This window comes from Adiantum capillus-veneris, chromosome 22 (assembly GCF_014529385.1).
Source record: "Adiantum capillus-veneris isolate H3 chromosome 22, ASM1452938v2, whole genome shotgun sequence".
Lineage (NCBI taxonomy): Eukaryota > Viridiplantae > Streptophyta > Polypodiopsida > Polypodiales > Pteridaceae > Adiantum > Adiantum capillus-veneris.
Window position 1 is genome coordinate 29128489 of NC_140952.1, and position 24213 is coordinate 29152701.

Below are 24213 nucleotides of genomic sequence, written 5' to 3' on the forward strand. Positions count from 1 at the left end.
CATTCAGAATGTTTTCAGCTTAGAAAATAATTTAGAAAAAGCAAGAGCGACAAAGAAGTCATGCGGACAACGAGACTTTACTCCATAATGAAAAGACAAGGATATTCCGGATAAGAAATTACGTCATCCCTATATTTTTCCAAAAAGATTAAGATTATTTTTATACTTCTTTGTCAAAAGCCACGTGGGAACTGATCTAGATCGAGAACTGGCAGAAAAATGGACTAACTTGATTGGAAGATAAAGTTAAGAGATAGGATTTGAGAAGAGAATTGGGGTCTAATAGGAATTGAGAAGAAATTGGGGTCCAATAAGAATTGAGAACAGGATTGGAGTCCAATAGGAATTGAGGTCCAATAAGAATTGAGAAGAGAATTGGGGTCCAATAGGAATTCAGAAGAGAATTGGGGTCCAATAGGAATTTAGAAGAATTCAAATTGAAATAAAATCCTTTGATTGAAGAATTCAATTAAGAGAAAAATTCTTGAATGAGTCAAAAGTTGCAAGTTCTCTTTCTAGCTTGCATTGAAGGTGAGACCAATCACCCTCCCTCTCTCTCTACTTTTGGGGTTTTTTAGTGGGACTGTATTTGTACTTTTTTGTCCACCCCCTCCCCCTCCCCATTATATACATTGTATTCTACCCACCATTTTCTATATAAGCCCCCCCTCTCCTTTGTAATTTTTTACACATTGCTAAGCTACTTGCATACTTGCCAAGATCAAGATTATGCTTAAGTAAATCAAAGTTTCCATTAAACCTTTCTCTTTCTCTCTCACTCTCTTGAAGACCGAACCCTTGAGGGTTTTGTGAAGAATCTCCTCTCTCCTTTCTCTTCATCCTAAATTCCTTTCCTTCTTCCTTGAGCGTCACATCTCTTCAAGAAGGACTTCAACCCCACTTCCCTATTGTTTAGAGAAGGTAATATTCACTTGTTGCAAGATTAATTAACCTAAACCATGTGTTTTAATACTCAAAAGATTTATGTGCATCATATTGGGTTTAAGCTTTAATGGTAACCTCACAATTAGGGTTAACTGCTAAGAGTATCTATGCATCATAAAGTTAGGCTTCAAAGGTAGATTTGCACTCTTAAGCTAAGCTTTAATGATAACTTTGCACTTAGGTGTAAGCTTTAGTGACTACCTTGTATTTTAGGTTTAAGCTTTAACGATAACCTCGTAATTAGGATTAAGTACTAAGAGTAGTTATGCATCATTAAGTTAAGCTTTCAAAGGTAGATTCGCACTCTTAAACTAAGCTTTAATGGTAACTTTGCACTTAGGTGTAAACTTTAGTGACTACCTTGTATTTTAGGTTTAAGCTTTAATGGTAACCGTGGAATTAGGGTTAAAATATTAATGGTAGCTATGCATCATTAATCTAAGATTCAAAGGTATATTTTCACTCTTAAGCTAAGCCTTAATGGTAACTTTGCACTTAGGTGTAAGCTTTAGTGACTACCTTGTATTTTAGGTTTAAGCTTTAATGGTAACCTCGCAATTAAGGTTAAGTGCTAAGAGTATCTATGCATCATTAAGTTAAGCTAATCTCTGATGGTAACTTTGCACTTAAGAAAAGCATTGAAAGACAAGGTTGCACTTTAGGGTTTAGCTTCCATGGTGACTTTGTGTGTGATTAGGGTTAGGCTTCGATGGAAACCTTGTCTCATTAAAGGGAGAAAGGTTTAGTCTCATTATGGTAATCCAGCTTAGGGTTTGCATGTCTCTTTATGGCAGGAAGAATGTATGGTTATAGTCCTCTCTTCCAAGCTTTAATGGAAAGCTCTAGATTCCTATTTTATCCCCAAAGCGAGCTTTAATGGAAAGCTCGAAAACTCATAAATTATAGGACGACCATCTAGCTTCCTAAATGGAAAGCTAGGCACCATAACAAAAGATTAGTTGTCTAAGCTCATTAGAAGTACAATTTTTGGTATTAAAGAGTATTTCTAAAGTTGTCAATTTCAAGTTTGTTTGCAAATACGGGATGGGAGAGATAGGGATAACTTTGCAGAATTGATCTCCGTGTTGTTTTGAATCGAAAACTCTACCAGCTTCCATGGAGATGCCCCTTGGATGGCAAAGGATTGCAAAACCTACGAATCGTACAAAACGAGGATTGAACTTAAAAAGTTGGCATTTCCAAAGAGACATTAACCATAAAATGCCTATGGAAAATACTCGCTTGTATTTTCTAAATAAACTTGGCTGGTAGACAATTAATGAAAGTAGGAATTAAGGTTGATAAATGAATGAACCTGGAAATTACCAACTAGGAGTTAAAAAGGAATCTTGAGAGGTGATAGGGGTAGCCCATTACAAAACATAGATTTAACTAGGAGTTTTGAAGATTGTCTGGAAATGACCGAAAACCAAGATGGATCTTCTTGGGGTCAATTTGATTGAAAGACCAGCCCAGTGAGAGGATTCTCTTGGAGAACTTGATGGAGATTGGCCCTTTTGGGCCAGGGTAGCATAACCGGCAATTTTGTTAAACCTAGGTCATTTATGCCCGAGGGATAAGGGATGAATGGGTTTGTTTTATTTTTGCCCGACCGGGTGAAGTACCTACGGTTTCTTATTGGAAAACGGCCATAATGCGGGTATGACCTGATGCTAATAGTTGGATGAGAAGGTCATACTCAGGGAGGATGATGTGAATTGAATTAAGAAAATTTGTTCGATTTGGTTGCGTAAAAAGGAACTGGAAAGGCTAGGAATATAAGGGCTATCCTCTGCATCTATCACCAGATGGTGCTATATCTCTCGAAATAAAATTCTTAAGAAGGAATGATTAAATTACTTGATGAGCCTTTCCCAAACACTTAATTATGGAAATATTGTTAAAATGCTGCCATTTTGATTGCTTGTAACCGATTATCTTGGTCCTGAGTAAGGCAATATGAGTTGGTTGAAACTAAATGTGTTTCATGATTAGTTAGGAAACTAGCTACAAGCTAATTGTAGTAGATGAAGGTAAAGAAATGAATTAAAAGTTTCTAAATAAAGATCTTGTGGGAAATACCAGATGAATTTTCCTGAATAAGGCCTTGTATGCTGCTTGTTGTTTCACGATGTCTGATAAACTATCTTCTTAATTTTGTAGTAGTTACGTACTACCTCGGGAAGGGATTTTTTCATGAAATGGTTCGGTGGGTGGGCAGATCCGAAGGGTCAAATGGCCGGATGTTGAATAAATTTTTTATGTTAAACGGTAGGAATATGCGGATAAAAATAGGTAAGCGGGAACGAGCGAGACCAGGTAGGATTACAAGATTCCTCTTCTTAGGGGAAAGTGATAACTGGCAAGCATGCTTGTCAGGAAAAAGGGGTTATCGCCATGAACCAAGGGAGAACAAGCATGCCAGAGCAGATCCTCAAGTTAAAGATCAAGAGAATCAAGACTAAGGACCACGATTTTGGGTGTGGGTGACTGAAAGATGCCAAGGATGGATTAAATTATGATAAGCGGATAGAGTCGTAAAATTAATGGGATTTACCCCCTTGGGTTGGCATTTGAGATAGAGTCCGGAGTCATTTCTGGGTGTCGGTCCCAAGTGGGAGCATACCTGTGGATAGATCTACGTCATTCCCTGGAGTAGTCTGGAAGACTGAGGGAGGTGAGTAGGGTCGGGTTTGGGTATGGCCCTCGCACAATCGATGCAAGTGACTCACATATGTTATTTATCTTTAGTGAATAGTCATGGATGAATAGGTTTTTATTCTACATAGTATTCATGTCATTCTTCAACTGAGCTTCCTTGCCTTTTTGTTGGTCACATCCAAGGAAAGAAAAGTGTTCCAAGACTCCTTAGGATATTGAGCATCATGTATATGCCCAATCATAGTGTCATTTACACCGACAAAAAGGCATTACATGACCTTCCAATCTCCCTGGTTCTAATATTTTAATGTCTTAATTTGCACAGCACTCGCAGCGTCCTCTGGCAATGGTGGTGTTGTCTCATTCTCTCGTCAATGTAGTCTCAATAGCCTTTGTCTATAAGGAAATTGGTCATTCTTAACTTCCAAGCATGGATGTTGTTCTTGTCCAGTTTCTCATTGAAAACATAGTTAAGCCAATCATTGTTGAATGACTTGTTTCCAACCCTTCACACAGTCAACGAGTAGCCTGGTAAAAATAGTTGGTTAACACCGATCTACATACATACATCTGTTTCACTTCACTAAATAGTATATGTGCACACTGTAGCCAAACTCAAGCCTTTTTCACCACCTTTTAATGAAGATTTGCAAAATCTTGAACCTTAACGTTTCTGCATGCAAATGCACTCTAGCTTCAAAATGGGGTCAAAACGTGCCCGAAATGGAAATCTGACTGCATAGGACTTCATAGAACACTAAGACGCACACTCTCCAAGAGGAGTCACCTCAATTGGATATTGTTGACTATGGATCCGGGAATACCAAAGACGCTTCCTAGACCACTCTTGCTTGCTTCTCCAAGCTCCTCAAACACGACAAGGCTTTGATACCATGTTAAGAGATAGAGAAGGAGAGAGCTTGAGCTCTTACAATCACACACACTTACACAAAGATGAGCTCTTGAAATCTAACTACACATGACTACATAGAACATGGAAATGCACACTATCCAAAAGGAATCACCTCAATTGGAGATTGTTGACTATGGCTCCCAAGAATACCAAAGCCATTTCCTAGACCGCTCCTGCTTGCTACTCCAAGCTCCTATGACACAACCAAGCTCTAATACCATGTTACGAGATAGAGAAGGAGAGAGCTTGATCTCTTGAAATCACACACACTTACAAAAATATGGAGGTAAAATATTGTACTGCTTCTTATTTGCTAGCTCAAGATAAGAGGTCTACAAAACATAAGGGAAAAATACAGCATAAAAGAGGAACTAGTACAACGGTTTAGTATGAATTGCTAGTGAGCGAGGTAATTAGTGTAGTATAGTTGTAGTATCAGTGGAAAAGATATGTGTATCCACCAAGGCATGTGAGCAATGATGACTGTCGGTGGTAGTCATTTAGGAGCCATACATGTTGAGCTTGATATCTCAACAAGCGCTACAAAAATGGTGTTTGTTGAACACCCTCTATCTTGAAGATACTATACTCCTTGAACTTTATAATATTTTGTATATAAGATAAAGACCATACATTTTATAAAATGAGTTGTTGACAATCTTTGTGTACAAACCACACAATTTTTTTGTAATCAATTCATAGGCTGCTTATTAATCGCATCAATGGTTCTTTTAAACACCTCCTTTTTTGAGACACCACTAGAATCTTAATTCAAGTTTTAAAGCATGTATTGAAGTTCTGAGAGACCATATCTAGAATCTTTATTGAAGTTTTAAAGCATGTATTGATGAAAATGTGACATGTTAATATAGATTCTTTGGCACAAACATATATTTTTTTGACACTAAATGGCATTGTGGGTGCCATAGATGACAAGTTATGGTCATTCTTTAGGTCTTTTAAATTATCAAATGATAATTTGAGTGTTGTGCATACTACAGTGTAGTTGAAACTTGATACTAGTGTTTTAAAGTTGGGACAAGCTATTTTCTTGTAATTGAGATTAAAGTGTTGTTGGTGCTCTTTTTGTCTAGATATTATATTTTTGATTGGCATAATCAATATATGTGTTGCTTACTAGTCACATCATTTGGTGTATGTTGACACCTTATCTTTTGTAGAATCCATTTCTATGAGCTTTGATTGATGTTTGAAAGTATTTCTTTGATACAAATCCTTTTGCACAAATCTATATCAAAAGTTTTCTTATGAAAATTAATATAGAAAAATCAAATCTAGGTGATAGAATCATGGCATCTTATCTTAAGGGAAAATTGAACTTAAAATAGTAGAATAACACGATACTAACACGCCAATTTAGCATTTGGGAAACAAGATTTTTCCAATTCACCTAAAATGGTGTTTTATTCCTAATTGCTATGAATCTCTTATTATGATAAATGCCTTGCTGGGTGTATCCACCATAGGTAATACACACATGGTATGGTGTTTTTGTTTAGTAGAGATTAGAGTGAGTGGTTAGGTGTAGGATATGTTGGCAATAGCTTCAAGTTAAGAGTGTGCATGCAGATGGTGTGCACCGATTATTTTTAGAGTAGTCATATGTCTATTATAAATAGAGTGGTCTATTGAATTGTATTTATATTGATTTCAACATCATCTATAAATAGATACATGCACAAGGAAGAAACTCAATTTTAGGTGGAGATTGTACTCCAATGCTCATGTCTCTCTTGTCATCTCCTCTCTATCTCCCTTTACTACCTTGGCATGCATTTGTAGCACTCTGATTTTGTGGAGATGCATGTTGAGCATGTGTTCTTTGTCATGTGCACCAACTCTTAGTCTAGTCACATCCTATGTGGCATAAATCCTATGGTGGTCCATATGATAGCATGTGTAGCTTTCCCCTTAGATGATGATGCATAAGGTGATGTTTCACTCCATGATGTAGCCATGATGTTTCCCTCTATGATGCCTATGTAAGAGGCTTGACATGTATCTTTCTAATGCATAATCAAGAGTTATTTTAGAGTCTATGTTGTGTATCTATACTCTCTTTGATTACACAAAACTATAAACAAAACCAAGAAAAACCTTAGGGTTAGCTTCATAAAAGAACTCCGAAGGTTAATATTAAAAATCCTTTGACCTTAGGAAAGCTAGGGCTGTGCTTGAGGTGGGAACCTGGCCCAAGATTGAGGTGCTTGTCGTGCTTGCTGACTAAGGTGCTTGACGTTCTTAATGACTAAGGTGATAAGGTGATCCATGTCTTAGGTGCTTGAGGGGCTTGAGGTGTTCCAAAAAGTCAAAGCACATCCCTACAAAAGGGGGGGCAAGCCCTTATTGTAGGAGCTAGAGAGAGAACACACACACCCTCACACAATTCAAGCCTAGCATAATGAAGCAACAGGGACACATGTCAAGTTCTTCTCCATGTTGCCCTCATAAGGTGCCTAAAGCCTATTGGTTGGCCTCTCAAGGGTTCCAATGATAAATTAGATGATTGAATTAATTGTGTATGCATTTATCAAGTCCTCTCTCTCAAAGAGGAAAGGGGGACACTTGTCTGAAGGCTAACATGATTTCTTGATATGCTCTCTACATGTGATTGCCTAGGCTTGAAGGGGACCAATGAGCTTCCATCATGAGCTAGAAGAGGGCCGGGGGTCGCGACCAAGGAATCTAGTGGTATAATTTCCCACACACACACACTCATTGTGTGAGGTGCAAAGTGCAAGAGCTTCATCTCCTTCTCCAAGCTTGTAGAGAGGTTGGCAACCTACACCAATACTCTTGGCTATGGAATGCAAATCCAACCAAGAGCCATGCTCCAATGCTTAAGCTTGCCATCTTCTCCGTCTTCATTAATATGGTATTATGTATGCTAAGCAAGAAGAGAGATGATAAGTGAGGAACTATTTATTTCTCCTATGAATGTTTCTTCTTCCTCTTCCCTACCCTCATCCCCGCTAGCTCTCTCCACCTTTTAAGGTGTTTGAGGCCTTGGGATTGAGGCCGGGGATGGTTAATGCTTTTTGCAAATCTTACATGATGCTCGTGATGCATGAAGATTTCCATCTTCATTGCACCACCTAGGTCACAAGGAGCACAAATATTGTATTGTACCAAGTCTCTCTGGATGACAGAATCTATAATACAAAAGCCTATTGGAGGGGGGGATGGGCTCCACATAAATCCGGTTCTCAAGTTTTGTTAAGGTCCTTTTACTCTCTCTCTCTTGAAAAAGTATTTCTCATGCCAAGTTAATTATTTATTATGGTTATGTTATTACCCCACTAATTAAGTTCGCCCTCTATGTTCTCAAAGTAGCCTCACAAAAATGCTTACTCTAATTTTCTAATTTTGGCTATTCTCAAAGTTCGTAGGCCATTTCCATTATATTGGTACAAGAGCTAGGTTCAAACAAGATGAAGGAATCATGCTCCCTTACCTTTCCCAAACATAGGAGAGAGGTTATCCTTTGCAATGAGCATCCTCTTTTGCAGCTTTGATTGTGGAAGCTCTAGAAGTCTCATTGCGGGCATTTCTCTTGGGGCAAGAATGATAGCCATGTCTTTGCTCCCCACACTTAAAAATTTTGAAATCTTCAAGATCTTAAGGAGAGAGTTTACTTTTACCTTTGTAAAATCCATTCTCCTTGGACTGATTGTTATTGCTGTTGTTGTTGGAATTTCCTTGGGAAGAATTACGGGCATTGATTTTTTCCTTTGCATCACTTTTGTCTTTGGATTAACTATTATTGAGCTACAAGCAAGCTCAATAGGAACCATAATCAACCGAGCAATGTTAGACCCTCTCCACTAGTCTTTGCAATCAACAGTGTTTAAACCACGAGTGTGGCTTCTTGAGGACTAATTTTCAAAGGTAAAGAAGGCCACTAAGGTTTTTGAAGCCTACGAGTTTCCATCATGAATCAATTCCTTGCAAGAGATGCAAAGGACAAAGTGCTTACCAAGGCTTAAGCAATGTTGCTAGTGCTAATTAAGTTCACCCTCTATTTTCTCAAAGTAGTCTCACAAAAATGCTCACTCTAATTTTCTTAATTCGGCTATTCTCAAAGTTCATCGGCCATTTCCATTACAAGAACCAAGGTAGTGCAACCCAAGACCCACACATCCAAAATGGGCTACACATACCATGTAGGTTTGTTAGATGTTCTACAATCCACATCTAGTGCCACCAATCTAGATGAGTAGCAATGGATCATGGATGGTATATGATTTCATCCATAGGATTATTTAGTTGGAGAGGCAAAACATAGGAATTTACAAGCCTTAAATGGGTCCTATGAGATTCTTGGATACAAGAAAGGCCAAACAATTGACCCTATCACAAATGGAGACACCTTTGGTGAGTTCGATGGATTTCTCGTATGTTGTTTTTCCTGGAGTCTCAATGATATTTAAGCCCACAAGTAGTACCTTTAGTTTCCAAGACCTCAACGTGCTCCTAGAGCGAGCGTACTCTAGTGTAGTGAGCATGATGAAAAGCACACCCTTGTCCTTAATCATTAGTACTAGACCACTATCTAGTAGCATAGGTACTACAACAATACCTATAATTGTTCATCAACCCTATGTATCTGCTGCCACTCATGCTCATGTAGCTCCTACAGCCCCCAATTATCTCAATGTCTTATGGTCCACAATCACATTATTTGAGCCAATTAACAATAACATGTCATATCCCGCATCTACTATGTCTAGGGCTTCATTTGGCTGAAGGCATATTGGTTTGGTGGTACTATATGCACTGTCAAGGACACTACTTTTTTTAGGTAGAAAATTAGCCTTTTTTGGGGAAGTCTTTTTTATCCACTTTATTGGGAATTTTGTTTTTATCTTTTTTTGGTGAATTCTTTTATGTCCAGAAAAAGCATTTAGTTTGTAACAGCATAGTTCGATGTAATGATTATTGAAGAGTCGTGGTCTCTCTCTCTCTCTCTCTCTCTCTCTCTCTCTCTCTCTCTCTCTCTCTCTCTATCTCTATCTCTCTCTCTTCCTATCTTTATTCCTCATTCATGACATAGCCATTCTATAGTTGTAGCTCTTTACCTCTCTACACTACCCACACTCTTGCCAGCATGGAATTCATAGATTGACTAGAGAATACAATTGGTTATCCTAGCATGGAGAATATGTAGGGATGCGTAAACATGGAAAATCCTCAAGGCATGAAATTCACAACTACTTCTCTTGGCATGGTGAATGAGCAAGGCTGTCCAAACAGGGATTGGACTACTATGTAAGGCTGCCTAAACAGGGATTGGACTATGGAGAGGAATGCAAGTGTTCACAGCATGGACACCGCTTCTATGTGTGAGTATTGGGCTGCTACGAAACGAGAACAGAGAAGGAAATAAAAAGAAAGCAGCAGGTTGCAAGATCCATCTTTAATGGATGAAGCCAAATCAAGAAAGCACATTTGTTCAACTATGGAAATTTTTGGCACATGCAAACACTAGGGCTTACAAGAAGTATTCACACAAAGTTATTCCAACAACTCTTGCTTCATCCTACTTTTAAGGATCTGCAAACATCAACAACTAATGTTGAAAGCACTCTTCTATTTAACATCCATAACACCCTCATCCAGCTCAAGGTGCCCCGCTCAACAGATGAGCTCTTCATGAAGAGATCTTCTTTGACGATGGTAATGAATAATATTGATGGCACAACACAAATGAACCATACAAGGATAGCATGTATTTTGGGTGTTCATCAAAGAAACATTGTTGTAGCAATTATCGTCGTGAGATTAAAGATGATGAGGAAGTTTTGCCATTGAGTGCATGTCAAAGACAATTGCCTCAAGGTTTTGACATATGTGGGAAGAGGATTGGAAGAAAAAGTGTTGTCAAACATCTAGTGCATCTTCTCGATGACTCTCATGTAAATTCAAACCATTTCTAAATATGTCTTTTGTGCCTCTCTATTTTCTCAGGTGTAATGTACTCTACTTATAGTAGTACTTGAAGGTATTCCATTTGTTTTACCTCATACAGTACCTCTAGTAACTTGCTGAAGGTATATCATTTGATACATGTAGCAACCTAAGGTATGATAGTAGCTTTATTAATATGAAGGTACTCCATTGTTATACCTTATAATTCCCTATGCTTCCATGCTAGGTACTCAATAGCACTTTTCAAGTGATTGGAGTACCCTATAATAATGTTCATAGGTCCTTCATCTACCCTATACTACCATATAAGGTCTCGGGGGGTTCACTATGTGTAAAACTACCATATCACGTGCGTTCAAGACATGTTTGTAAAACCCCTTATCTGTGAATTTTTTAAGGAATAAAATGTACCCTTTTCTTTTAAAATCTGTAATATTTTTACAAATTTGAAAAATAGTATCCCTTCTGTTTATATATTTCTGTAAGTTTCAAGAACTTTAAATACCCTTCTGTTGAACTCACGTGATAGGTTACATTTTTCTTAGGTGACCTACCTGGGTATAAGGTACACCATAGTACATTCCATCTGATTGGAGTACTCTATAGAACCTTGTGATGTAGGCCAAAGTACATTTATGTACCATATAGTAGCATGTTATATAGAGCACCCTAAAATGTACTATAATTCCATGTTATGTACTACATAATATCCCCATCCACCCTATAGCATTACTCAAGGTACTCTGTAGTACATTCCTAGGACAAAACAAAAATATACTTCATTGATAAAGTCTTACAGTACCAAAATTGGTACTATATAGCACCAAATTGGTAATTTATGTCATCCACCCTATAGCACCATTTAAGGTACTCTTTAAGACATTTCCAAACTAGTTTCAAACTTGGTACTGAACAGTACCAAATTGGTACTCTACTGCACCAAATGGTAAAGTACCAAATAGCTAATGTCTTACTATACCTAATCTGGTACTGTACAGAATCCAATTGCTACTGTACTCTACCAAATGTACCAAAATTGGTATTATACAATACCAAATAATGTTACTATATATGACCAAATGGTACTGTTCTGTACCAAGTGGTACTATTCTGTACCAAGTGGTATTCTACTATACCAAAATGGTATTGTACTGTACCAAATGGATAATATCTTACAGCCCCACATTTTCTTATGTATTTTACCAAATGGTATTGTACTGTACCAAATGGTACTTTACAAAATGGCTAATATTTTACTCTCATAAACTATTTTGTTTTAATGTCACAGGTTGAGTTGTACCAAAGATTCAAGAGGGCACATCTAGAAGTGGAAATTTCTCTTAGATTTTTTGAGGCTGTAAAGCCTTACTTTGTCCAAAAATTGAAGGAGCGATATACGTGTTGCTGTGTATATCATGTCCAAATGATATATTTCAAAGAGGCATTTAATCACATGCGCAAAAAAAGTTTAAGCATCATGGAAAGGAACATGCCTGCACATGTTCCGTTGTTGCAGTGATGATTCAGGTAAGTGTCCTACAAACCAATCAATGTGTCATAGCATCACTGATATGTGGGAATCACTTTAATGTCCAAAGGCTCATGATGCAGAATCCCGAGGGATTCACCATGGAAAACTTATCGCACCACGTAAGTGCAAGGGAGGGTTTTTTTTTTACAAGTTACATAAGCGTATAATTTAGGGGCAGGTCCCTAGTAATTTATCTCCCAATCTTGAAAATAAGGGAGGGGGCATCATATTTAAGGGGGGGGGGGGGGGGGGGAGGGGGAGTGAGAAAAGGGAAAAATGAGAGGAAGTTTTTGTGTTTCAAACTTATGGTTTCCCAAAAAGAGTCTACCCTCGAACTTGTGAGTCAATAGCTACAAAGATACATGCAAGAACTAACATTGCTTTCTATCAATTTCTTTCTTTGTGATTATAGTTCATTTTTTGAGGGATGAAAGCTTTAAAGAGTTTGTATGTATGCAAATTTACACATAGAACCTAACACAACTTTATAACCATGTTTTTTGAGAAATTTAAATGGGTCAAAATTAGACGAGTAGCTAGACTGCAGGTTGAACGAGCACATAGTTTGAAAGTCGAACAAAGACATATTGGGGATACAACTAGCTATCAACAAAAGTGTTACAAGTCACTATGCTACACTCTCTTTGACTAGTTTTACTCAGTTAGATCATGTGAGACCTAAATTTTATATGTAAGATAAGGGTTTGACAGTTTTCTACATTGATTTTCGTATAAGCGTAGAAAGGAGGGTCATATTCCCTATGAGTCGTATATAGGGGTTTTATCAAAGATGTCCACTCACAGGTGGCATCCCGTTTTGTATATAGAGTGAATCCCCCGGGTGCAGAATACTATGCAAAAAATTGCTTGTTTGGGGATTTCTCTAGATGTGGCATAAACAGGCTGACATTGTGTCTCCTGATGAAATTTTAGTGGATAGCGGGGAGGTCATTGTGAAGATATTCACAGATGTTTTAACTGGGCAAGTTGATGCAGGTGGGTATGAGAAGAAAACAAAGGACTTGGTAGTGCAATGAATAAGAAGCTCTACATTTATTGACCTATTCTCATCTCATCTTAAGAGCTTCATCAAGCATAACTACATTTTTCGGTGGTGAGCACAAGAATTTACTGGGTGCTTACTAAAGTTTCCATTAGATTTTGTTTTTTTGGTCATCAACTTTGCCGAGAATTATCAATTTAAAATACAAAATGAGATACAGTCCATGCAATGGTGATCTAATCAGGTTACAATACTTGTTCACATTACTTATCATGTGAGAAATGCAGGAGGTGGTGTTGAAAAGACACTCCATTTTTACATATCTGATGATATGTCGTATGACACTCTATTTGTACAACATTGTTTTCTTCTTCATGACAAGGGATTGAAATATAAAGGCCATTCTTTACGCCTTCATTGGGTGTGATCAGATGGTGCAGCATCCTAGTTTAAAGCATGAAGACCTTTCTACTTTGTGGTGGCTAGGTATTATTGTTTGACATGTCTGCATGATGCATAACTTTTCAGCATCAAGACATGGAAAAGGTGAGCACAATGGAGCACGGGTAGTCATACAAAGAACCCTCAATCATGAGGAGTGTAAACCAGATGGCTGGCCTATGAAGGCTGCAAACCGGTGTAGTCAACTATCCAAATGAAACATTTCAGTATAGATCAAGTACACAAAGAGTTTTTTGGCTAGTTTCCAAGGATGTGATGCAATGTCCAATGGGATTGTCAATGTATTACAGGCTCACGATCATTTCATTGCATTGATGGATATTCACAGGATAATCCATGTGCTCTAATATGTCGAACACTCTCATGTTTTTGTGATTCATGTATCTGTGGGCAATGGAGAAGATGGAAGAACAAACAACATGTAGAAGAATGGAAATATCTGATAGTCCAACCATTACTAGAATCAGACGATCCTTGCAGTGATGAAGATGATGATGCCGAAGAAAATAATAGTTCTGATTTCAATTTTCCAATGCATAATGTCTCTAACCTCCCCATGTATGAAGGGAACCCTGAATATTTGTGTGAATTGTTGTCAATTGGTGAAAACTTTGCAGTCAAGGAAGTAGAGAAAGGACACGATTTCTACCTGATTAAATGCACCAAAAAGATGCACTAGACAATGAAGGCACAAAAGGATGCATGGCACAACAAAATTGTTAGAGGGGGGAAAGTAGTTGAAGGCTGGTACTATGGCCAAGTTGAAGGTAGTTTTGATACATACAGCTTTCTAGATCATACACCTCTAGTTATGATCTACTCACACCTTGTAAGAGAAATATTGTTTCCCATGGAGCCTATCCCTAGATGCTAAAATAGATTCATGTTATCTATACTGAAATGTATGAAAACATATACAATAGCATGCCATATGATGATTAGAGTGATCAAGATGCACTAATCATGTAGCAAACAATACCAAACACAGAGGCAAAAAGTACCAATAGATCACTTTTATGATCCCTGATAGTACTTGGGTTAATTACCAAAAATTCAACCATGTACTTCTTTTGATAGCCTAATGTCTTTTTGTTTCTCTCTTGAGTTTCCTCTATTTCTGTTCTTGTGTTCTGGTAGCAGGTACCAAAGAATAAGCTAGGTTAATCACCCTATCCCAGTAACTTAGAATAATTACAAAAAAACAACCACGTTCTTTTGATTGCCTAATATACAGTTTCAAACATGGCACTGTATAGTACCAAAATTGGTAATGTACAAATAGTTACTGAACCAAATGTTGCAGTAACAAAGATGAATAGTACCTAGTACCAAAACTAGTATTGCACCAGCTGTAACCCACCTGGATGATATTTTAGTGCATCCTCTCTTGATGGATAATGTCCACAGTACCAAAATTGAAACTATGAAGTACCAAATTTGGTACTATTAAGTAGCAAAATTGGTACTGTATATTGCTATTGTACAATACCAAATAGTTACAGAACCAAATGTTGCAGTGCCTAACATATATAGTACCAAAATAGTACCCAAGAAGACCAAATTGAAGTTATCAAGTTAAAAAATACACATTGCAAGTAGTTGGAAATAACAAATTACCATAAATGGTAGTAATATCACCAGTTGGATAATGAACATTAGTAGCCAATTGGGATACATCATATATTTGGGGGGTCAAACTGATATGAATAGCCTTCCATCTCTACAAAATAATCAGCAAAACTAGTGGGCACAAATCATCTTCAACATCAAACAATGGGTGTTTCCTACAATAGGCAAGTGGGCAAGGATCTCTGATCCAGTCAACTAACCAAGGCTCTACTATACCGGAGAGATACAAGGAACCCTTGGGCTCCACTCCTGGCTCAAAAGAACGGATTGGCAAGCAATTGTTGCAATCATTCTTCAAAGACTTGTAGCAGGTGTCTTCAAGAAGGATTGCGTTGCCAGCGCTGAATTGTGGGTGTCTTCCCCACAGTGTTTGTAACTTCTTCAAGAAAATAGGCTTCTACCAGAATTTCTTGTCAACGTACGGAACATATTTAAAACTATCTCGCCAAATCTCACAATCCTCCTGAGAAATATGTATGTTCATACAAAATAAATCATGTAAGACTTAATCAAAACAAGGTTGCACATCAGCTTATTACTCACTTAATCCAAGTTACATTACCTTTTATGAATTTTGGGTTCTTCTTAACTTTTGGGAAGCACGTATTCAAGATTTCCATCAGCTTAGGATTCATGCAGCGATTCCAAATCATAACGCTTGCTCAAGCTGCCAGTACTTCCAAGAAATCTTGGGCACCTGGCCTCAGCTTACAAAAACGTAAATTATTAGCACATATTCCTTGTAACTCTTGCTTGAGTTCCCATTCATATTTTGGTAACCTACACCAACTCTTCAAGGCCACTTCATTGACAACAAGAATAATCAGTCTGCCTTTTGATGCAGGAAGATCCTTTGGAGCATTACGCTTTATAACAATAGGCTCATATAACCACCAAGCTTTGAACCCTAACAAACAAGAATAGGCAAAAGAGACAAAAAACGTATAATTGCTCATTAAACACTAGAAAGTAATAGGCATATTTGTCTCAAAAAAAATGGTTGAAATAAGGTTGGTAATACAATGTGGCCCAACACATGTAGTACATCTTGCACGCACGGGTCTTAGGCACACACTCAGGAGAGCTTCTTTTTTATACAAAATATATCTGCTAGAGGAGCATCATCATCACTTGTTGTATGCTCATTAACATCAACCCCTATAGGGGGGTCCTTGTATCCCAGAAACTGGGCCTTGTGTACTACATCATCAGGAGGTAAGCATTCCTCAAGCATCTCCTTGCTCACATCAATATCATCCACCTTTGGGTCCTCTTCCTTTAGCACTTTATTCCCACCCGTGTCCACCTTTGGCTCTTCTATAATAGGATCCTTGTCTCCATCCTTCTTCTCTGATAGCGACTTGTCATCATCTACTTCCCCCTTTATGGTCCTTGCCCTCATCCTGCTGGTACTTTTCTTCAACCTGTTGGTCCTTGTCTATATCCTGCTGGTCCTTGTCAAGATGGTCCTTTTCTACATCCTACTGATCTGGTAGAACCTCATGATTCGGCTCTTCCTTGCGGTCGTTTACTCCCTCATGGGCCCGTGTGGTGGTGTCCTTGTCTTCATCTAGCTTGTTTGATTGCACTTCATTAGACATTCCTTGAAATGTTCGTGTAGCTACCTCGTGCATCTCCACATCATAGAACTTACCACCATTTTCCATTTCCTCATCAAACATATATCTAGCCTTGGAGTGATTGTCTGCAGCATGGTTGTTTGTATACTCATCTTTGACCTTGTATTCTACATAGTTCAACAACAAAAAGACATTTTACGATAAAAAAACTAGAATTGTGTTTAAAAAAGGAAGCAAGACAATTTCTTACTCTTCTGAACATATCCCTTGTGAGCCCAAGTCTTGGCCACTTTGGAGATGAGCTTGTTGCATCCAACTTTTGCACAAATGTCTTTTTTCATTAGAGTGGCAGCAAAACACAGAGGCTGGTACTGGTGCCTGTAGGCCAGCATGAAAAGAACCAACCACATGGGTGGAGCCCAAGCACTCTCCACAAGCAACACAAGATCCTAAAGCATAGATTAAGTTGTCTTCATCCTTGATATGGGGCCTTGGAAATAATGTATCTTCTTCCTTCGTTGATTTTTGCAATCATCATTCTAAAAAATTTACTTTGGATCTAAGCCTCTTCACACACTCAATCTCAAGGACATCACATTCCCTTTGCAGGTCACATATGGAAATGTCATGACAGTGAAAATTACCAAAGTAATGTCCTATAGAAAAGTAAACAATAACAATAGCAAATGTAAATGTCATGACAGTTACTAGTACTAAATAGCACACAGTACCAGATGTAACAAATAGTAAACTGTACCAAATGTCCAGAGTACCTAAAAGACCAACTAGTACCAAAAGGACAATAATCTAATAAGCATTGAATAGTATCAAATAGAAAACAGTAACCAATATGATAAGTAGCAAAACTAGCAGTCAATACTATAGAGTACTTGTTAAGTATATCATGCTCCTCCTAGAGCACAACAGTCTAGTACACAGTAAATAGTACCAAATGTTAAGTACCAAATAGTAAATAGTACCAAATAATCAATATGAAAAGCTCCAAACGATAAAACTACCAGATGCTAAGTACTCGAAGCACCACAATAAAAATCTAAAGTACCAAAAAGTACAAAATGAGGTCTCCAAAGTTCCCAAAAATATTGAAGTACCAAAAGTAAAGTACCTCAGGTCAAAACATGGTACTTAAAGAACTAATATGTACATCACGATTCATAGCACACAGATATACATATGATGTTCCTACAGAAAGTACCAAAAGGACTCCAAAGTACTCAAAAATTTTGAATTTTTCAAGAAGTACCAAATGAAAGTACTCGTGGTCAAATCAAGGTACTTAAAAGCACCCAATATGTACATCTCAATACACAGATATAAATATTATCTAGCAAAAAGCACCAAATGTAAAGTACCAGATGTTCCTACAAGAAGTACCGAATGCTCCTACAAGATGTACCAAATGTACATAAGAAATATTGAGGATGTACCAAAGGACACTTGAAGAACTAGCTATATACCAAAAGCACCAAAATAGTTCAAGTAGTACCCAAGTTTGTTCATGACATTGTACAAAATGTATGAGATATAAACTAGGACAAGTAGCAAAAGCTCCTATCAAGAATATGGCACTACATACAAGCACAATTAGAGAAAAATAACCTGAAGAACAAGAGGTACCATATGTAAAAATACTTTTTCAATTTCCATTTCTAGAGCAAGATTCTTTATCTTTGCAGTGCCTTCCAGTCAATGTAGCATGCGTTTCGATGCATTTATATCAGTTTCCACATCTTTTATCTCATCAACGTCACAAAGAACTTGCTGATGTAGTTCATCAAGGCGTTGCTTGAACAAAAGAATATCCTCAATTTTCTTTGTGACAGCATTTGAGCCCTCAAACCTCAATGAACTCTCTTTCTTTTGTTGGAGATTTCCCTCAACTCAGATAACCTGTTCAACTTCTGCGTAGAGCTTGTCAAAACTCCGCAAACAATGGCATCAAAATCAGAACTTTAATCTACTACCATTGTTTCAAACTGCAATACTTTGTCCTCTTCAATATCACACATATTGATGGCACCTTGTGTGTACTGCCTCTTCTTGTTGGACCCTAATAGCTCACCATGAAATGATCCATTAGCCCTCATAAATTTTCGACCTTCCTCTTCGATCGTGCAGGTTTACAATACTGCACATGCTCAACACACTCTCTCCAAATCTTACCCATGCAATTTTATGTCTTGCTGGGTCATTTTTAGCTGCATGGCACTTCTCAAAAGCATAGCACCTAGCAAACTTAAATCTCTCCACGTGATGGGGGACCCTGGTACACCTTATGAAAAAGGAGGAATCCCAATCCTCGAGCGAGTACTTCCAAGCGGACAAGAAACCAAGCGAGCATAAGCAATGAAAAAGATTAGATCAAGATCTCATAGTTACTCTATAGAGTATAGTGTAGCAAAGTAACCATGTTGCATCTCAAATAGTCTAAAAAAAAAGAGCCATAGTCTTCCTTTAATGTGCTCACACACATTAAAATAATCTCAAACAAAAGATCCATACTCTTCCTTTAATGTATTACACACACATTGATACATAGTCATATCCTTGCTTCTGAACCATCTTGCTGAGCATATTCCAAAACTCTATTTGTGCAAACTTATTCTCCATGGTAAATTCACATGTTGCAATTGTCATAAATTCGTGCACAAATAGATCAAAAAGATGGTAATTCAAATGCCACATGTCCATCATAATGCATAGGTAGCTCTTGAACTTGAATGATATCCTTTGCTTGCTTGAGTACCATGTGTAGGCTGCTTTGTGAAGGCATTGCATGTAGTTTACCAACTACTCTGGAGGGACCATCTGACTATTACTAGTGTGTCCTTCATTCCAATGCCTTGTGTGCTTTCAATAGCAATATAAACCTTATAGAATTGACATTGGCCATGATTGAGAAGGAAGATTAGTTCACCACTAGCATGTCCAATAGCCTTTATCTTCACATGCTCTCCCATTAGAGTTAATGGATGCAAATTGAATGCATTAATTATTTCATAATGTTGTATCACAAAAGAGAAAGAAAGTGCATAGATGTTGTTGTCAAACATAAATACAATCTTGTTGCCACATTGTCGTCCATAGATGGTTATGTGCCTAGCCATGGTTGATTGCAGGATGAGGAATTTCAAACTCCAAGCAAACCTTTTCAAGCAATTATAAAAAAGAGCAAAACCCCACAAGATACATAGAACTTAAATCATAATGGAAACAGTGGTAGGTTGGGGCCAATATGAACAATGTGTATTTGCAATCTTTGGTGCTAGGTTGTACCTTATTGAAATTGAAGATAATTTTTTTTGGGTGAGTGACTCCATTTTGTCTAGCTTGCAAAAAAGATCTTGCAGCGTATAATCATGACACTTGAGAAACGAGAGGAAAAGGAAAATATCCTTCACATCACATACATGAAAAGGATAGTTTTCATGGACTACGGACTCTTTTAGTTTTCATAGTGAGTTACAAAAGAGGAGGCCCCAATCACGAGGACTTTGTGGCCAAGGGCGGGAGAGGTGATGAAGATCATAATGTAGTATCGACATGAACGATAATCACCACTTGCATGCAATAGCTTGTCAATCACCTCTTATGCAATGCCTTCGCAATCACCTTGGCCCTATCTTTCGACGAGAACAAAGATGAAGAATCTGGATGTGTGTGTGTGTGTGTGTGTGTGTGTGTGTGTGTGTGTGTGTGTGTGTGTGTGAGAGAGAGAGAGAGAGAGTGAGGTTCGTCTTCCACAGTTGTGGGATCACAACCAAGGAATATTTTCTCAAAAACCAGTCTTTCTAGTAGCGCGTAAATCCCTACCTCCACCTTCTTCTAGAGTTCCACAAAACAGGGCCTGACTCGGGCTTGACTCCGCCACTAGGCAACAAACTCTACATGGAAGGGGTGTGCATGCTCTCAACCAATCTAGCCAATTACTCTCTCTCTCTCTCTCTCTCTCTCTCTCTCTCTCTCTCTCTCTCTCTCTCTCTCTCTCTCTCTCTCTCTCTCTCTCTCTCTCTCTCTCTCTCTCTCTCTCTCTCTCTCTCCCCCTCTCAGCGCCGCCTCTATAAGTCACTCACAATGCTTGAAAAAAAACATAGGTTTCGTGTAACCCCACCTACAAATTTACCTCTATATCATAGGTAAAGGTGAGAAAACCTCCAAAATTTGTTTTTTTTTTTGTAAATTGGTGTAAAAACATTCAGATTTAGTCAGTTTACCTCTATTGTTTCTAACATGTAGGTTTGACAAGTTTTTGGAAAAAAGTTTTTTCAAGCACCGGTCACTCACTCTTAGCAGCTGAGTTTAATGAATTTTCAGTGTCATGTCTCTTGCTCACTTGCAGGGCTTCTCTTTGTCCCGCTTTCTCAGAGTCTCATAAGCAAGTCAGACTCTCTCTCTTTCTCTCCCTCTCTTTTTTTTGAAAAAAACTTTGAAAGACATTTCCAAAACATCAGATACAAGCATGTCTAAAAGACTCAATTGTCCCTCAACATCCATCCAATTGATGGCTTCAACCACAATGGCAATTCTCGTAGCATGCGTCTTCTAAGAATTCTATCATAGAAGTCAAAATTCATGAGCCTTCTTCCTCTCCTAGCTTATGCACTGATTAGACACCTCTTCACTTCCAAACAACAGGAACATTGGTACGCTGATTCTGGTTCTGCATATCCTCGTTGCGTCTAAACCTCTGTGGTGGCTCCCGAACTCTTCTTGGTGTGCGGGATCTCACATGGACAATGTGAGAGTGAATGGCACATGAAACGCAATACTGCATTTTGGCGTAAAGCTTGGGAAGTGCGTAGCAATCATAAACGCAAGCATCCTGCACATCTCGCACAGCAGCTTGTTCAACAATGGTCCTTACAAGAAATCGCTTGACAACCTTGTCCTTGGGCATACATCATCCATAGCTAGCGCACCTGATGGGGTTGGTGTGGCCTCTTTCGTGCTTGTTACGTCCACCATTACGATGTTTGATTGTCGCGACTGCTTATGTCGCGACTGCTTCTGCTTTCTCTTTGGCGTGGATCTCTTCCTTTCCTTTAAATTAAAAAAAAAACTCAAAACTCAACTCTCTCAAAGAGCGCAAGGGTCTCTCTCTCTCTCTCTCTCTCTCTCTCTCTCTCTCTCTCTCTCTCTCTCTCTCTCTCTCTCTCTCTCTCTCTCTCTCTCTCTCTCTCTCAAATAGTTCAAAAATTTTCAAAAATTGAAAATTTCTACTAGTATTCCGGTTTCCATAAAGGGGGGGACCTTGAGACTTTTCGGTTATTCCCATACTAGCAAAATTATATTAAGAGCATTGCAAGGTCGCCTAGAGGAATAGTAAAATGAAGAAAAAGAGAATTGTGGTCGCTTAAGCGGCAGGGGAAGCCTCGGCGCCAACGTTGCCCTCGTGACAGGATGGATGAAGGGCGAAGCCGGTACTGGCTAGAAGAAGACGACTGTGATAAGGCAGAATGTGGGGGGAACTATCGCCAACATCAGCAAGTACTTGGAGGTCGAGCTGGAAAAAAAATAATCGCAACAATATATATTGCAGCTGATAATCCCATGTAGGCCTTGAAGAGTCCTGACACCGGTCCACGGTTGCGAGGGAAATTGCGCACTGACAAAGTGAAGACAGATGTATTCATCCATGACATTGTATTGCCTGCTATTGTTGCCATTATAAACATATGCAGGGCACATGCCCAAGAGTCATTAACACTAGGTTGGTAATGGGACACTTTTATGTCCTATTAAGTGACCATTTTCCTTGAATTATGTCAAGAGTTTCAAAATGGATTTTGGGGTGCTATCTATCTAGAAAGTTGTCTCATGAGCTGAAAAAAACTCGACATTTTTTTGGAATATCAATTCCATCTTTAACCTTGTCCTTGCACAACATTTCACAAACTAAACTGTGTGAAAAAACGGGTCCTGTTTTTGGCTTTTTTCAATTTTTTGCAACTATACCACTCTAGAATTCATGTTTGTGAGGTCTATAATGCTAGAGAACTATCTTTAGTAGTCCTCAACATGTCCTGATGCTTCTAGGGAGAAATAAATGTTAAAGTTGTAAGTTATGACCAAATTACAAAAATTGTCAAATCCTGTTTTTTAGCCAATTTTAGCTCTTCTATGATTTTTTTGGTGGCTTTCATGATATCCAAATGCAGTTTTGATTTTCTATGTCGCATATTGTAACATAAAGCTAATATTCCTTGAGTTTTGGGGCACCTAATACCCTATTTTGCATAGTAGACAACGATGATTGATTTTTTCAATTATAGAAGAAAACGAAACATTCTAGTATATCAAGTATAGCTTTTTCAATATTGTTAGTTTCTTGTGACAACTACATGCATTTTGTAGGTAGTAACCATATCTAGTCATAAGGATCAAATTTGGCTAGATATTGAATAGTTTCTATGGGATTCTACAACTCATAATGTTGAACCCAGATTTTTCATGTTTGCTGTATTTAGCACTTCATCTTTGTCCCCAAGATTCCCCTTGGTAAGAGATGTAATATTCTTTTGACATGCTCCATGGCTCCTTATGAACCTAAAGAACAATAGGGAACTAAGAAAACATGCATATATTATTTGTATTGAGCGTGGCTATAGAAACTTTGATGATAGGTTTGCAGAATGGTAAAAATTCAACTTTTTTGTACCTATTTCTTTTGGCAAAACAAAAAATAGTGAGTGAGAAGCAATCATATGTTCTGGTCACCAACCCATTGAAGTTAACTAGGGAATTTATCTCAAGTCCTACAAAAATCCCTAATCTTATTTTTATGCAACAAAACGTAAGAAATGACTGTTTTGATGAAAATGTATTGGTCGATCAACTTTGGAGGCTTGGTGTGACCAAAAGATGAGAAATTTTACAAGTTTCTTATTTTTTACATGTGTAGAAGGCCTTGAACTATAACCTCATGAAAGGATTTTACAAAATGAGTGGATCTACTATGGTTTTGGAGGTTTTTTTCAAAACCCTGAAAGGACACTTTTATGTCCTCTTAGGTTACCAACCTAGTGTTAAGAACAAATTCATATGTCGCAGTAGCAAGGATCTCAAAGAAAGAGGATAAAAAATAGGGAAAATTACCAAAATACCCCTCTAATTTGTGAAAATTCCCAAAATATCCCCGATACTTTGTCATAAATTCCCAAAATGCCCTTCAAATTTACCAAAATTCCCAAAATACCCCTGGTTGTGAGAGTAAATTTCTCGAAAAATAATTTTTTTTAGGTCTTCACAAGAAGAGTGATTGTCTATCGTACAAGATGCTAAAACTACAATTTGAGTTGGTTATGTAGGCTTTGGAGATGAATTGCTTCATTATTTTTAAACATAATTGCCTTTTTTGCGATGGTAACTGGTGACAAATTACATGTTGAGCACTCAAAAACTGATCTCAATTGTCAAAAACGAATGAAGATTAGAAAATCTTGAACAATCCAACCAAAATAGATACAAGGGTATTTTGGGAATTTCCTCAAATTAGAGGGGTATTTTGGTAATTTTCCCT